Genomic DNA, 13052 nt, shown 5'->3' on the forward strand with positions numbered 1-13052 from the left:
GCATGGGTGGCTAAGTAGACTACAATTTACTAATCAACAGTGGCCAAGATTACAGGCCACCTCCAGCCCATAAAAACTCCATCCTTTCTCATTAAAAACATTTTTAACCATTATGTGAATAGGGAAAGAGGTGATGGGTGGCATACCTAAGCATACCTATGATGTTGAGTTGTTGTACATGCATGCATGTTGCTATTGAACTAGTGGTTGATCAACTACTCTCTGAAGGTGTTATATTCCATAATCTTTCTTATGAACACGTTCTCATTTGAAAAATCAACATGATGATGTATTTGACTGATGAAATCACTCTTTTATATAGGTCTTTTCCAATGTTCGATCTGCTATTGTTGGAGTGGATAGGTGACCTTGCATCTGCCTCTTATGGATGGTGTGACTTCCTTAATTCTTAAGGGTGGCCTCTTGATGCTTCAGGGTGACCAAATCTTCATTGTGGAGCTGCAACAATCCTTTGCCCATAGTTTTGTTGGTTTTGTGTTGGTTGCTACAGGATTGGTCTCCTTCATGTACCAGTCACACTGTCCCTTCCAAGGCCTCATATTTCTTCATGAAGTACATTCAGTGACATGGATACATCATGGTGAGCCTATGGAAAATAATAGGAGCTCTCATGATGGTGAAATATCATCAAAAAGAGTGAAGGCAGAGTCCCTTCTTTCTGTGTGCTTTTTCATGAAAAGATGTGGAATCCTAAGAAGGGGGTTGATTGAATGGAGTGGATGAGAGATAAAGGAGGTTTTATAAATCTTTCCTAACATTTTCCAAGGTAAAACATGATTTTTTACCTTCTCCCCTAAGTATATCTCAATCTTGTAGCACTTATGCTCGATCCTGTAGGAGTTCCGGACAATCTTGTAGCACTGTAGGATTAAGGAGAAATCAGTTGTAGTTGCTCTCTAGGTGATGGAGGGATGTAGGGAGATGGGGGACATGTTGGAGGAAATGCAGTGGCTAGGTCAGGGAATGGAGAAATTGGTTGTGGACTATGTTCCTTCAATTGTTTTCCCTGTGTCTGTCTAGAGTCCTGCAAAAGAAAAGTGTTAGTAGAATTGATGGAAGGACTCCCTTACCTCTGTGTGCTTCCTCCCTGTGTTTACTTTTTTCTCTATTTTCTTTTGAGACATTTTGATTGCCTCAGAAGATGTTTTCAATTTGCAAGCCTGCCTCAGGCACCTTAGAGGAGGTTTTCACTTGGGGATCTTTTCAACTTAGTTTTCCTTTTTCTTCTCTTCTTTTCTCTTCAATTTCCTTGTAGAGGTTTTCAACCCTAGAGTTTGTCTTAGATTCCTCACGGAGGTTTTCACCTAGGACGCTTAATTTTTATTTTTTCTTTTTTTTTTGGTAGAAGCTTAGTGAATTGGGGGTTGTGAGCCTCCCAACTGCATTCATCTCCTTGCTAATTGAACTAATCAACTCCTATTTGGAGCAAGGTATTTTGTACAAATTCAACTGGTGACCGTTAACAAGCAAGGGGATGCTTTCCTCATCAATTTTTTTGATTTGGATAGACCCATTCCGATAACATGTTTCCACTAGATAGGGGCCCAACCACCTTGTCATTATGTTTCCTTTGAAATTGTTGAATCTTGAATCATATATAAAGGCCCTATCAGCCTCTTGAAAATCTCTCTCCCTAATGTGTGTATCATTCCATATTTTCCTTTGTAGCTAGACTACCTCGGTGTGTAAGAAAGCCTACAATATGAATTCATCTAAACAATTGAGCTAGAGTAGCCTCTCCTTCTATGTTGCACTGAGGTCTAAGTCTAATTGAGTTGTCGTCCTTAGGGTACTATATTCAAATTGAATGGGCAGAAGGGCCTTCTTTACATAAACTAATTCAAATGGGGTTAATCCGTTAGTGGTTGTCCAAGTGATATTGTAGGCCCAAGTGGCTTCTATAAATCTATCTACCCAATCCTTTCTATTGTTGCTAACAACCTTTGTAAAAATGTTCTCCAAGGATCTGTTTGTAACCTACACTTGCCCATTTTCCTAAGGATGATAAGAAATGGATTTCATGTGCTTGATGTGGTGTTGGTTCATCATTTCTTCAATTGGATTTGAGGTGAATTGTGTCCCTTGATCAATGAAAAAATCCCTTGGAAAACCGAACATGTAGAAGATGTTGTCCCTCAGAAATTCAACCACCTTCTGCTTAGTGGTGAGCTCCAGTATTGTAGCAATAATGCTACAACTCCTGGGGCTTCCTGTCTCTTAATTTTATCAACTCGGTAGTTCGTACAAACTTGGAAGTGATGGTGCTATATGCACAAGTACTAGCTCTTGTCGCAGCTGTCACTTGGTCAGCTGGCACAAGTCCACTAGGGCTCAAGCCAACTTCTATAGGCTCTCAGAAGAAGCTTGCTAATTGATGGACGAAAGCTATTCTCAAAGGAAAGCTACTTTACTTGACAAAAATGGACTGAAAGCAAATCAAAGCATGTAAACCTAGGAAACCCTAATTTGACTAGTCTAACCTCTATAACGCAAAGAATGTGAATGAAACTTCTACCAATGCTGTCATTACCTCTAATAAGTGAAAATGCATGAATCTAAGCTGCTTGCATCTTAAAAGACATATTTTTGTATTTTTTTCTTTAAGTGGATGGAATGATTGTGATTTTGTGCTTATTAGGGTTTGGTTGTGCAGATGGGATGGAGAAGGAAGGAAAGCGTGGGAAAGGTTGGGGAGGCTAGGAGAGGTCCCCAGGGATCCTTAGCATCCGTCCACAGAGGTTCCTCACGTTCAGAAGCTCAGCAACCGAGTGAGTGGCCTCCTACAGGATGTCTGCAGGGGATCCTACAGGAAACTCAGAGGTTTCTACAAGAAGTCTACAAATTGCTACAGGATGACCTACCGTGGGTGTTTGAAGTGATGGAGGAGTGATGGAATGGTAGGGGGAGATATGTAAGGTAGGAATAAGGCTGGTGATGGCTCAGAAGTGGAGGGATAGGATGGGGAATGAGTGTAGGGAGTAGGTTGGAAGATAGAGGGCTATGTCAATGAAAGGGCTAAAGAATGAAGTTACGTGAGGAGTGGAGGAATTTGGAAGATAACAGAGCGGAGCAGTGGTCAAGGATGTGGTTGCATGCGTGATCAAGATGAAGGAGGAGGTAATGGAGCGAGGGAGAGCAGTGTAAATGAAACAAATGCTTATGACTGTCACCAAGACGAAAATGCATTCACCTAGACTACCTGTGCTATGAATTCAATGAACAGCAATCCAAAACGCGAAGAGGAATGTGCATGAAGCTGTGATGAAGGTGTGTGGTGCAGGTGTGAATTACATGGAAGCATCTAACATAACCGTGACTGTGTTGCAGCAATCATGAAGTAAAGAAATGCGTATTTTTGGTGGTTGGTTATGGACTGCACCCCAATCCCTAACAGAGATGGCAGTGGGCCTTTACAACCTTTTTGCTGGAGCTCCAATGATGTATAACTATCCTCCTATTGAACTTAAGCAACTGAAACAAATGCACCATAAACTAATCCTATCTAAGCTCATGAAAAAGACTAAGTTAACAAACTGTAAATTCGAATTGCATGTGAAAGTAAACAAACTCAAAGTGCTGGAACTAAATGCAAACACATTACAACACCGAGGAGATCTATTGCTCTCAGGTTGGGCCCTAACCTGAGAGCTATAGCTCCTTGAGAAAACTCAGAACTAGATCAAAATCTGCCTTCTTTATTCATAATCTGATGTCATGCCAAACTAGCTTACAAAAGGAACAAAAACACAGAGCTGTGCTCAAGAATTACAATAGTAATGCGAAAGTTTCAACAACCTATCAAAGGCTACGGCCTCTATACTTATGCAAAAACGATCATCCAACAGGTGTCCTTGATTTTAGGAGCTCGGCTGTCCAACTGAAGTTTAAACTGCTGATCCTGTAGGACAGTCATAATTGTTGTTCCTGTAGAACAGTTATAACTGCTGTTCCTGTAGAACAGTTGGCTGCTTCTAAGCTCGGTGGGGAGATGGATTGGAGCTTGGAGCTATGGTGGGAATCACGAGGAGGGTCCCAAGACTGTGGACATCCTCTCCTAAAAACCAGCAGTGCCACCTCATTGTCTCCTTGTCTCTTTTTCACGTGGTCTTTTCTCCCTTTTAATGCAAAAACCTGAAATCATAATGCATTAGTCACGTGGATAGAGTGCCTACCCTTCTTCCTACAAACAACATGAATAAACTAAGAAATGCATGCATAAGCAATAAAAGATGAATGGTTTGAGCAAGTAGAATAGGCCAAAATGAGCCCAAATTGTACCAAAATTGGGGCTCATCATCACCCCCCAGCTGAACCATTTGCTCATCCTTGAGCAACCTTGCTCCCGCTCCTTGTCCTTGGCCGAGGACTCGGGATCGGAACAGGTTCTTTCTTTCCCGCTTTTGAGGGCCCTGCCTTCTCTGCCCCTGGTGGTGACGAGGGTGGCGCTTCTTCCCCCTTTTTCATTTCCTTGAGCCGGGCTTCAGAAGGCGACTGGCTTATTTTTCGTGTCCAGGAAGTGACTTTTGGGCTTCTCTTCTCGAGGGTGGCCTGTGTTTTAGAGGGAGTTCTTGTACTGGGTGAAGTAGGAACACTCCCTAAAGTGGTTTGGCTGCTGGGAGGAGGCTGCGACTTGTCTGTTTTCATTCTCTGACTTTTCCTGGCTTCGGAAGGTAGAGGGATCTCCCTCTCTCTCTTTTCTTTTGGTTTTGCAGGTGTGCTGAGGGCGGCCAGCATAGCTGCCGCCTACTTCTCGAGAAGACCAGCCTTCTCTTTCTTGCGTTTTGCTCTCTCAGAGCTCCTTGTAGAGGGACCCTCCTTTTTAGATTTCGGGCTTCCTGTAGAAGACCCTGCTTTGCCCGCTTCCGGGCCTCCTGTAGAAGATTCGGCTTTAGCCACTCCTGGGCTTTCAGTAGAAGGCCCTCTCTCTGTCTTCAGGCCTCCTGTAGGAGGCTGTTTCTCAATGACTTTCGGGCTTCCTGTAGAGGCCTTGGTCTTTGCTTTTGGGCTTCCTGTAGAAGCCTGCTTCTTAATGATCTTCGGGCTTCCTGTAGAAGCCTGCTTCTTAATTATCTTCGGGCTTCCTGTAGAAGCCTGTGTTTTAGTTTTTGGGCTTCCTGTAGAAGCCTTCGTCTGCTTTCCTGTAGGCGTTGTTCTTGGGCTTCCTATAGAAGCCTGCTTCTGCGTCCCTGTAGATGCAAATGTCACCACCTTTTCTTGCTTGGCTGCATGGATTTTGCTTTTGGCTTTGGCTGCAGGAGCTGACGAGGTGCTTGGGCTGACGGGGACCACCTCAGTTTTGACCGTCCTACTTTTCAACCTCTTTTCTCTTGCTGACAGGATGGGGGTGTCCTCTTTTGCTCTGTCATCCTTTCCCTCCTCCTTCTCCTTTCGTTCTTTCTTCTGTGTTGGAGTCGGGATCTTTCGGCCTTTCCCTTTCTTACTCTCGGCTACTGCCTCTTCTTCCTCACTGCTAGAGGAACCCGTTTCTTCAATCAACATCTTTATATCCCCCTCTCTCGTTAAATTCCTAAATGACTCCCATGAGAGGGGAACTTTATATGAGTGGAGAGCATCCTCCACAAGAAGCTTGATTAGCCCATGGTGGGCTACCTGATCCGGTATGCCGTCCTTGAGCTTTGTAGCGCACTCCATCAAGGACTGTAGCAAAAAGTAAGGAATGCTCAGTCTCTGCTCTGCAGGAAGATCAATCCGGTGTCTTAGTTCATTGAGCAGCCTGAAGTGATATGCATACACGATGCTGAAACGACCTTCACAGGTGATATATTTCATGATTTGCAAGCTGACTTCGTTCCATGGTGGCAACAGGCTTGTCCTTCTCACCCCATTTTTGTCCTCCGTGAATGCTTCTTCAGGTGGGAAGAACTCTTTCTTGGCTTGCTGGCTTAGCTTTCTTTCGTCCTTGTCCCATGGCAGACCCATAGGGAGTTCTGTGATCCGACTGATATGTTCTGGGTTGAGCTTGAGGCTCAGACCTCTGAAGTCCACTGTGGCCAGTGTCTGGGATTTAGGCTTCAGAGCCTGCAAGAATTCTTCGGCTACTTCATCATCGTAGCCCTGCAGCTTATCACAAAAAGTCATCCATTGTGCTCTGGTGAAGAGCTCTACCACTGCCGGGTTTCTCCTCAATTTATCTGAATCTGTGGGTTCTCGCCTGATAAATCCACCCGGCATGATGGCACAATTTTCTTAACCGGAGGTGGTGATGGTGGCAGAGAGTTTAGTTTCGGGGACAGAGTGTAGAACAATGCGCATAACCCACAAAATTTTCAACACAGTCTAATTACTCAACAATCCTGTAGAATGACAGTATAGGCACACAGACAGCAATTTCACCACTTTCTCTATACCCAGACAGTGACTGACAATCCTACCACCTTTAATGACCATTTGCATGAGAAGTCCAGGGTTACCTCGTTACTCGACCACCTTTTTTTACGTGAGCACCCGCGTTCCTGTAGAAGACTGCGTTCCTGTAGAACTGCGTTCCTGTAGAACTGTGTTCCTGTAGGAGCTGTTCCTGTAGGAGCAGTGTGCAAACTTCGGGGAGGACTGTAGTTGGCCAGCGGTCGAGATGTGCTTCACCGGCGTTCTGGTAGCCGAAAGCTCGGCGTATTAATGTGCAGAGGAAATCAGAAGAGCCACTCGAGTTTTGAAGTGGAGGTTGATGAATACATGCGCATAATCTAGCCGGTTAGATTTTGAATCGGCGCAGCTCGTGGCGCGGGGGGTGAGCTGTCCCCGCCGGACCATTGGGCGACGTCACCCATCATTCGCCTGCATATTCACTCGCTGCCGCATTCATTCCCACAGATCTGCCGCCGCCCTTTTCGGTTAAACTCGTTTCTCAGTTAACGGGACTATCCTCACGTGCGTGCTGCGTATTTTCTTTGTCGTGGCTGCCACCCAATCATCCGACTATACCATAACTAGCCGACGTGGCCAGTCAACTGGCCATACGGCTGCTCAACCATTCATTTCTACGCCATGCAAACAAATCAAAGTAATACTCATGCGATTTGGTGGAAGGAAGGGTTGAGACACTTACCTGCGCGCGGCTGCACATGATTTTTCGGTTTTTAGACGACGGGGAGCGGATCTACCTGCTGCATGCGGCTTACACAGTCCCGGAGGCTCATGGTTACAGGATGCTGGCGATGGAGTGGATGCTCTGGTTGCCTGTGCCCGTGTGTTGTTTGCAGATGGCGGTGCTGTGAATGGTATCCACTCATGCAGGTTTGACTGTTACAGGATTCCTGCGAGGTGCCTTGTAACTGTCTCGCCTCCTTGGGTGCATGCTGCACGACGATGGATAGAATCTTCTGATCATGCTCCCGGAGCTTCTGATGCTCGACATGGATGTGGTATGAGCTCTTGGTGCTTGTTTTTCTTTGACAAATGGCTTTACCACGAGAACTCATTGATATGGTTTGCTGGTGCAGGGATCTTGGGTGCATGTCGACGAGGATGGTGGAGCAAGGTAACAGCGTCGTGCATGGGCCCAAAAGAGGCTTGCATGCGTCCAAACCAACCCGTAGTCATCAGATCTGTTCATGAAATGCATTCTGGGCTGTTCTGAGCTTCTACAGGAAGTTTCCTGTAGAAATACAGAGCTTCCTGTAGACAGATAGCTCTTCCTGTAGAAATTTTCACCTTCCTGTAGAAATTTGCACCTTCCTGTAGAAAATCGCACCTTCCTGTAGAAAATCTGCGTCTTCCTGTAGGAGACTCAATCTATAATGAAAGTGCACATACCTTGAAGAACATAAGCATTCTTGGAGGAGGTGCTGGTGAGGTGTCCTGGATGCATGATAAGGACTTTTGGCCTTGAGTTGAGAGGCTTCCTCTCCTCCATAGAACACCTGCAATCTGCATGCAACTTTCACATAAGAAACTTGTTGATCTTGTATTTTTTTTCTTTTTTTTTTTTCTTTTTTTTTTTTTGAAAGATAGCAGGGGCACCTCAATGAGGTTTTCACCATTACCACCTACCTTAAGCGCCTCAGAGAGGTTTTCACTCAAGGATCTTTATCTCTTTTTTCTTTTTCTTTTTTTGAAAGATAGCAGGGGCGCCTCAATGAGGTTTTCACCCCTACCACCTGCCTTGGGCGCCTCAGAAAGGTTTTCAGCCAAGGATCTTTATTATTTATATTATTATTATTATTTTTTTTATTTTTTTTATTTTTTTTAGATTCTTCAGGGTGTGCCCAAAGCAGGGGAAGAACCCTTCTCTATGACCAATACTGCCTTCTCCATAGTTTTGATGAACTCTTGTCTGGAGGGAGGCTTCCTGTAGATCTTCAATCGATGCCCGTTGACAAGCATGGGGATGGCTTCCTCATCAATGGTCCGAATAAGAACAGATCCATTGTCATGACATTTTTCCACTGAATATGGCTCGAGCCATCTGGTTCTCAGCTTCCCCTTGAAGTCTTTGTATCTGGAATCATACAACAAAGCCCAATCTCCCGGCTGAAATTGCTTGTCATGGAGATGTTGGTCATGCCACACCTTTCTTTGAAGTTGGACCACTTCTGAGTGAAGGAGGGCCTGCATGCGGTGCTCATCCAGTCCATTCAGCTGCAATAGCCTTTCTTGTTGTGCATGGCTGAGATCTAGATCCAGCTGAGCTGCCATCCTCAAAGTGTTGTATTCGAACTCAATGGACAGCAAAGCCTTCTTCCCATAGACCAGCTCATACGGTGTGAAGCCGGTGGTGGTCTTCCAAGTGGTGTTGTAAGCCCATGTGGCTTCAACCAGGCGATCTGCCCAGTCCTTTCTGCTGCTGCTCACCACCTTGGTCAAGATCCCTTCTAATGCTCTATTGGTGACTTCCACCTGCCCATTTGCTTGAGGATGATGGGGGTGGAAGTCCTATGCTTGATCTTGTGATGAGCTAGTAGATCTTCAACCAAGTTGGATGTGAACTGGCTCCCTTGATCGGTCACCAGCTCTCTTGGGTAGCCAAACTTGTAGAAGATGTTCTCTCTTAAGAACTCGACCACCCTTTCTTCTGTTGCTGCTTTGATTGCCTTGGTCTCTGCCCACTTTGTCAAATAGTCAGTGCACACAATGATGTAAGACCTTTGCCTTGAAGGAGGGTTGATTGGGCCCACAAAGTCCATACCCCACTTCTCAAATGGCTCAAGAGTCACTTGAGGTTGGAGAGGCATCTCATCCCTTTGGGTCAGTTTCCCCATTCTTTGACATTGGTCACACTGACTGACATATCTTCTGACATCTTGATCAAGTGTGGGCCAATAGTAGCCTGCCTGCAGGATCTTGAAGGCAGTTCTCTTTGCTGCAAAATGTCCTCCACAAGGCCCATCATGACAGGTGAGGAGGAGGTCAAAGACTTCCTCCTCCCTTACACAACGCCTTAAGATCTGATCAGGGCCAAGCTTGAACAGATTGCCCCCGATCCAGGTAAATGAGGCACTCTTTCTGATGATTCTGCTCTTCTCTTTTGAAGAGAGGTGCGGAGGGAACTGAGCTGAAACAAGGTAGTTTGCTATATCAGCAAACCATGGAGAGAGTACTGAGATAGCAAACAGATGCTCATCAGGCATCTGGTCATCCACCATCCCATCTTCATCTGCAGACAAATCCAATCTAGATAAAAAATCAGCAACAACATTTTCTCTACCTGGTTTATCAACAATGGTTAAGTCAAACTGCTGCAATAAAAGTAACCATCTAATAATACGAGCATTCACATCTGGTTTATTCATTAAATATTGGATTGCAGCATGGTCAGTATGTACAAATGTTTGATAGCCAGTGATGTAATGTCGGAACTTGTTCAGTGCATGGACCACAGCTAAGAATTCTTTCTCGGTTATAGTGTAATTCAGCTCAGCTTTGGACAAGTTTTTGCTAACGAAGTAAATGGCATATGGAAGTTTTTGCTCAACTTGTCCTAAGGCTGCACCTATGGCTTTGTTCGAGGCATCAGTGTGGATGTGGAAAGGTAGGGCCCAGTTTGGACCTCTCAGGATTGGTGCTGACACTAACTTGTCTTTTAATTCATTCAAACTCTTCTGACAATCATCAGTCCAATTAAACTCCACATCTTTTGCCAAAAGGCCAAACAATGGTGAGGCTAACTTGCTGAAGTCCTTAATGAATCTTCGGTAATATCCTGCTAATCCCAAGAAACTCCTAACATCCCTTACCTTTTTTGGAGGTGGAACCTTCTTGATTAGAGCAATTTTGTTAGGATCCACCTGTAACCCTTGGCGAGAGATGGTATGGCCTAGCACGGTCCCTTCAGTCATTAGGAATTCACATTTTTCAGGGCTAAGGGACAAGTTCATCTCGATGCACTTGGTTAGGACTTTTCCCAAATTGGACAATGCTTCCTGGAAGTTGGCCCCATAAGGAGTAAAGTCATCCATATAGATTTCTACTGCATCATGGACCAGCTCCGAGAAGATGCTCAAGACAGCTCTCTGGAAGGTAGCAGGAGCATTGCATAGCCCAAAGGGAAGGACACGGTAGGCAAAGGTACCCCAAGGACAGGTGAAGGTGGTCTTATCTTGGTCTTCCGAGCTGATTTGAATCTGATTGTACCCGCTAAACCCATCCAGGAAAGAGAAGAACTTCTTTCCTGCCAGTCCATCCAACACTTGATCTATGAAAGGTAAGGGGAAATGGTCTTTCTTGGTAGCTTTGTTCAGCTCTCAGTAATCCACACAGATTCTCCACTTCCCATTCTTCTTGGGAACCAACACTAGAGGGGACACCCATTCACTATCTGAGATGGGGTAGATGAATCCGGCATCCAACAGTTTTTGCAATTCTTCCTTGACAATGTCCTTAAGGGCTGGATTCATTCTCCTCTGGGGTTGCCTAACCGGTTTACAGTCCTCTTTGATGTATATATGATGGGTACAGACCGAGGGATGGACTCCTTTCATCTTTTTATAGCTCCAAGCAAAAGCATCTAGGTGGCTGGCCAACAGGCTACACAGCTCCTTTTCCTGAGAAGGAGATAGGGAGGAGCTGATTTTCAATGCTCTCTCAGGGCCGAACTCCACATTCTTAACTCTGGGAGTGACAGGGTTGGTTGTACAAAGATCCACTAAGGTGCCAGCTTGGGCATCCTCCACCAATTTTTCTAAGGGTAGTGCACTGGTAGGTGGGTTTTGGATCAAGTTCTCGATCAAGTCATCCTCGGTTGGAGGGTCTCTTCTAGTGGTATCTAGGGTACACAAAGGTGCTGAGTACACCTCGTCTTCTTCTCCTTCTTCTAGCCAAAGTGGTAAATCATGCTCTAAGGAGGGTTGGGCAGGAGGGTATAGGACTAGCTGCTTGGACATGGGACCATTTTTGATGGTCATATTTCCTGCACGACAACTTATGTAAGCATCTGCAGTAGCTAACCAAGGCCTTCCCAAAATGAGAGGATATCCAGTAAGCTTGGCCTTTGGTTGCAGAACCATGAAGTCTGCAGGGTATTCCCAAGAATCAATAGAGACCAAGACATCCTCCACAATCCCTTCGGGAGTCACGGTGGAGCGATCTGCTAATTGCAGTACTGTCGAGGTCTTCCTTAAGGAACCCTAAAGATTGAGTTTAACCATAGTATCTCTGGTCATCACATTAATGGCAGCTCCCAGATCAATCAAGGTGTGAGGTATAATGGTGCCATTGATGTGGACATCTACTACAGGACTTCCAGGATCTAGGTACTTTGGGCAGATGACTTGTCCTAGCATAAGGTCGGACAGTTGTCCTATGACATTGATAGTTGAGGCATCTTTCTTTCTCCTGCCTGGGTGTTTAAAGCACTTTTCCTTAACTAGTTTGTTGTATATGGGCACATCCTTGATGGCTTGGAGAAGTGGTATCTTCACACACAACTGCTTGAGCTCTCCTAGAAGCTCATCCTCCTCTCGGTTGGGTTGTGTGGTGGCTGTTAGTCTCTCAGGAAAGGGTGGAATAGGCTTTGGTTCACTCTCCTGATGGTGTTCCTCATCCTCTGGGGGAGGAGGTTGGCGATCTGGAAGAGTCTTTCCAGATCTAAGATTGATCTCCTGGATCTCCACAGCATAAGTAGGGCATGAGGTCTCCCCAGTGTATACCTGTTGAGCCTGTCTATTGTTGGGGTTCGGGTTCGGTTGAGCAGGCATTTGAGGTTGCCTTGGAGGAGCAGGAGGTAAAGGCTGAGGTTGAACTGGTGGTGGAGGCAAAATGGCAGGAGGAGTGTTGTATTGGGGCCTCCACCCCGACTGAGGTGCACTCCACTGAGGCTGTGACTGGGCGTGTGAATGATATGAATGAGAAGTAGGTTGAGCAAGGTACTGAGGTGGATAAGACCATGGAGGAGGCATGGACCAAGAAGGATGAGCAGGAGGACCCCAAGAAGGCATGGGAGTCGATTGGTTGGGGTTATAATAAGCTTGTGGTGCCCCTTGCATTCCCTGCTGATAAGGTCTAGATCCTTGTGGCCTCCTTTGGTTGATGAAGTAGAGAGGTTCAGTGGGGGCTTCGGTCCCTTGGTACATGGCTTTAAACCCAGGTAAGGTTGGACACTGATTTGTTGGATGGTCCTCCTCACAAACAAAGCACACTTCAACCGAGTGCAATGGGCATTCATTCTTAGGGTGTCTTCTGGTGCACCTAGGGCAGAAGACAGCCAAGGCTCTCTCAGCTTCTTCCTTCTTCTGCTGGATCCTGAATGTGTCCAGCTGCATGGTAATGGTCTGTCTCACCTCACTCTTAAGATCTTCTAGTTGGTTTGTAAACTCATGTTTGGAGAAAGGGACACCAGTGGAGAGGAGATTTCCTCTACCTCGTTTCCTAGCTGCCCTGGAATGATTTCTAAACACAGTCTTGATGTCCTCATAAGGCAGTTGGTAAATGTTCCCCCCAGCTAACATGTGAAGGGTGTCTAAGAGATCTTCAGGGACTCCTCGGAGTAGAACCAACTTGAGGGATTCAGGGTCAAGTGTGCACCTGGCCCGCTTATAGCTAAGTTGGAACCTCTCCTCATAATCCTCTAAGGACTC

This window comes from Pinus tabuliformis, chromosome 7 (genome assembly GCF_031772625.1).
Source record: "Pinus tabuliformis cultivar Carrire ecotype Pingquan chromosome 7, CPIR1, whole genome shotgun sequence".
NCBI lineage: Eukaryota > Viridiplantae > Streptophyta > Pinopsida > Pinales > Pinaceae > Pinus > Pinus tabuliformis.